The sequence below is a fragment of the Rhea americana genome, unplaced genomic scaffold (genome assembly GCF_003343005.1).
Source record: "Rhea americana isolate MKP2758 unplaced genomic scaffold, rheAme1 scaffold_127, whole genome shotgun sequence".
In the NCBI taxonomy this organism is placed as follows: domain Eukaryota; kingdom Metazoa; phylum Chordata; class Aves; order Rheiformes; family Rheidae; genus Rhea; species Rhea americana.
Genome location: NW_028185339.1, coordinates 1,945,169 through 1,949,989, shown reverse-complemented (window position 1 = coordinate 1,949,989; position 4,821 = coordinate 1,945,169).

Genomic DNA, 4,821 nt, shown 5'->3' with positions numbered 1-4,821 from the left:
TCGGTGCTGCCTTGCTGGCAGCCGAGGGGGCGGCGGGTTTCCTGCCGCGGCCGCGCTGCCGAAACGCCCGCCGAGCGCGGAGAAGRGAAGCGCCCGCGGCGCTGCCCCTCGCCCTGCGGCCCCGCCTCTGCGGGCGGGCTGTAAAGGGAGCCCCCCACCAAAACCGGGGCGGGGGCGGCGGGCTGCCCGGGTCGCCCTCGGGGCGGGGGGCACACGCGCGTCCGCGGAGCGGCCCGCCTGCCGCAGCCGGGGGGCTGCGCGCCGCGGGGGGACGAAGCGCCCGCTCCCGGCCGCCCCCTCCCGCCGACGGGTGCCGGCTTCCCCGGGAAGGGCGCACGGGAGCCGGCAGGGAGGGGGGGAAACGCAAGGAAAGAGAGGAGAAAAAGGGCAAATAGAGGAGGAGGAGGCGGCGGCGGAGGGGCAGACCCCGGCGGGGCCGGGGGGGACGAGCCCGGCGAGCGGGGCCGGTGCGCGGAGGGCAGAGCGCAGGGACGGGAAGGGGGAGCAGCGGCGGCTGCCGCCGCGGCCTCCCTTTTCCCTCTTCCCTTTTGCCCGCCAAGTGCTGAACTGATTAGAGTGTAATTAAGGCCATAAAACCCTCGGCTTATCCACCTGTTTATTCACTAAAGTCGCGGGCTCATCAGGCAAATTAGCTGCTTCCAGGCTGCACGTTGGGCCTAGAGCTGGCCTGATTAATGAAGTTTATTGGGAGCTGTTAAAAGCATTAACTGAAGGAAATCTTGGCAATTCGTCATATTTAAGGGATGGAAATTAAATCTCCCCATGCAAATGAGGGGAGACTCGGCAGCGGCTCCTCTCGGAGGTTGCCAGCGTGGGGACGGGCCGGGGCGCTCGCAGCTCCCCGCCGGCGTACGCCAAGGGGCGAAGGAGCTTCCCAGGACACGAGCGCCCGGCCCTGAGCCTGACTGAACTTTCAAACTGCGGTGCTGACCAGCTGCCCAGCTCTGGCTGACAAACACATGCATAAGAGATRCGTTAAAGTGAGACGGTCTAACCCGCAGGGAATTGTATCCAGAGCTGCACGCACCCCAGTTTTAGAAGCGCTTTTTCCCTCAAATACCGATATGATTTTGTTTCTGATGTGAGTTGTATTTGCATATCCTAAGCTTTGTGGGCCATGGCATTTTTGTATTAACAATTCATAATAAAAAGAAAAATTCCAAAGGGTCACGACAAGGAGTGAATGTCCTGAGAMGGGGATAATGAGAAGAAAAGAAGGTCAGAGAAAGCAACTCTGTACTTGCTATTCTTATTTAGTGTTTCGTTCACAGTCTTACTAGGTTTACAATTTATTTAATTTTCATGCTGTCATAGCAAAAGAAGAGACCATTTTCTTACCTCTCAAATAAAAGATACTTTTACCCAAAGACTTAATTGTGAACATGRTGGAGAGGGAGGAGAGAGAGAGAGGTGTTCATATTTGATGTAATTCTTATTCTACGTGTTCCTCTGTCTAATTATTACAAAGCTAATTATTTGTTGCAATTATTGGATTAACAATTTGCTAATCAGTTTTATTCTCCTTTGTAGCACATTGCCAGCACAGTGAAATGCAAGGTGAGTATGTTGTCTGGCTTTTCAACAGAAAATTAGAATTCCTTTTTCATTATGTGCAGATTTGTTCAGCCACTTTGTGATTTACTACCAATACAGCGTGCCCTGTATCATATCCTGCGCAGCATCTTTGCTGTTAACATTGGTAATTTTAAAATTTTTCCAGTCAGGAGACTATTTGCCCATAGCAAAGGGATCCTCCCTTCCTATCATCTCCAGTCCCTTTCGTAAAATGTTTCACTCATCAGACCACGATGTGAGGGCAGGAGGAACCACCCATCTTCTCCAAACAATACTTACAGACACACAGACTAGTGCAGTGCAGCCCCACTGCATGCACACAGAGCTTCAAATGGGGTTCAGGCACACCACAGTATGTTTTTAAAAGACACATAATGCCATTAAGCAAAGCACAGAACTCAGCTGTTACACACAGCAACTGTGTTTCAGCTGCTACTTAAAAAGACAAGCAAACAAAACAACAACAAAAAAACTTCCCTACAATATGGATACTTTTTATATATAGAAATAAGTGGTCAAGTATGTTTGTAACACTGMATGTAACATTCCAGTGTAAGTTTTCTACTGATATTTTTAGGGAAAAGAAATCAAAGTGTTTCAGTGGATTATTACTTTTTTAACTAGAAGTTAACAGAGCATTTCCTAGAGAATTAGATGATGACAGTATTTTCTGTTTATGGATTTTAACTGCAAAAAGGGGAAAAGAATAACTCTCATCTGCTCATTTGTGGCTGCCATTCATATTTTTTAATCTGTCCAAGTGCATATTTTAAAAGCATCTCCTATAAATCTGTATTAGCACAAGATAATGTAGATTATAGAGTGCTTGCACTTCACTTTACACAAATAGAGTGCTTACACTTCAGGCAAAACAAAGATTTTGAGATTTGCACTGAATTAAGAGCAGAGCTGCCTGAAACACTGCTAGTTCCAAATTAGCAAATTTCTTCTGAAGATCCCTTAAATGAAATTCAATGACTTGTGGAACATGCTACCAAAATGCTTATTTTTCTTGATTACTGGTTCCTTCAATAAATTGATTTGCCCCATTATGTGGAGTCTTTTAGTTCTGCCACGAATGGAATGTGCTACTTTGAACTTTCTTCTCTCTGTTTCAGAAATGGAAAAATCTATTTAAAGAGAAATATTGGGTCAATCCCCCAAAATTTGTTAGTGCACCAAAGCCTGATATTTTAGTTAGAAGATTGTTTTTTAGAAGAAAGGTATGACATTGTGGTGCATGTCTATTTATAAATGGCTTTAGGTGAAACACAATAAAGCAGCGCGGTGGCAAACCACTCTTCCTGCACCCCCAACAGCAGTGGTTATTTAAGTTACAGACTCCTCTTCACGAGCAATTATAACTTTCTCAGGGATGTTTTCTTTCACTGACATTTCACGTGCGAGATCTCGTTTTGGAGGGCATGCGCTTACATGGGGGTGCATAGGTGCACACTGCAAATTTGTTCGGAGAGGTAATTGTACCTAAAATTTATCTCAGMTATTTTTATCCAACAGCATTTCCATTATATTTCTATATTTAACTTTTCTAAGAAATTTTGTGATTATCTACTCTGGTAGAGGAGAAAKAAATCAATTATCTAAAACTGCTCTCAGTACAGGTGTGCAAAACTATGGCCATTAAATTAAAATGATGGTGAATTGTGGAATACAGGTACCAYGAACAGGCAAAAATCAGTATGTTTTCAAAAAAACAAAATATTCAATTTCTTCCTTTTACATCAATAATAATAGTAGCTAGTGTAGCAATTATACATGACATGACTGAATTCAAGATAATCTTTGTGAAAACACTGACATATTCATAATTTTTCTTTTACCTGCCTGGTTCAGCAGCAATGAAAACAAGGTGCATTTTTTCACRGCAGAAAAATGCAACATGGCACATTCAGGACTTGGTTTAGCCCTCCCAGATCAAGAATAATCTTACAGTCAGGGCCAAATTATTGTCTTTAACCACATCGTGCCGAAGGTGCTCTAGATTATGAAGACCGTGCTCTGTCCTTGAACAGGTACAGAAGACGCAGCGACCTTAGTGGGAGGAGCATTAACTGCTTTTGTGGTCAGAATTCAGTCCTAAGTGACCTTATGCTTTTCCATGTGGTCTGCTTCTCAGGCGTAACAAGGTTGGGAAAGGATACTGTTTCACYGTGACTTAATTTTTTCTTGTCTCCTGATAGTTTACTAAACTATCAATAATGCAGTTTTTGTGGCTTAATTAATTCTTTTACACTTCCATTGCAGTCATATTTGAATYTTTTTCCTTATTAACTTTTTACAGCATGTTTTTCAGCTGTGGATAGAACCACGATGTTAATGAATGACAATTATCTTTCTTACTTATCTGAGAACTTTAATGAAGCTTCATTAAAATTAACATGACATGATATTAGTGGGAGAGCTATACAAACCCTTTTTCCATTTATAACCTTTTAATTTTTTTTATTAAATAGAAATTATAACTTACTGTAGTTTGCTGGGCAATAATTAGGGCATTCACTGGTTAGTCTTCCCTCAATAGCTTCACAAAACTAAGGGAGAAAACACTACCGTGTCCTTTAGGGGGATCTGCTGTGTCTTAGCACTTAGTTAATCCCCTAGTCAAACACACTCAAGAAAATGAAAGCTGCATGTCACATTGTCAGTGTGAGGAATTGGTTAAACAYCTTTCATTTGATTCTGTTTTTCAGGAAAGACGGTGCGTACTGGAAGAATGCAGCCTGCACAGTTTTGTCTAGTAGACTCTAAATGTACCTATGCTTTTGCGTGCRGCATTGCCACTGACAGTCCAAAATTACAATACCATTTATAATGAAAGCTTAGCATCTATGGGCATTTCATCTGAGGTGCTAATTAAATATAGTAAGTATGTCTTAAAACTTGATTGCCTTTCTGAAGGGGTTAAAATGCTATTTGAAACAAGATAGAGTAACAAATGTACCTGAACTGCGAGACAATTGCAGGGTGAACTTTCATCAAATATCACAAAGCTAGTTYGTGATTTAAATATGTTTCCAGTTTAATATTTTTAGAATAAAAGTTAAGATAACGTGGTTTTATTTAGACACACAAAATGATTTCTTCCCTTTCAATGCCCTGTATTTCAAGGGGAGAATTAAGCCTTCTTAAAGTAAATCTAAATTGCAACAGCAGAAGTGTTGTACTGTCATTTTAATGACAGCAGTAGACTTTAAGTATGGAATG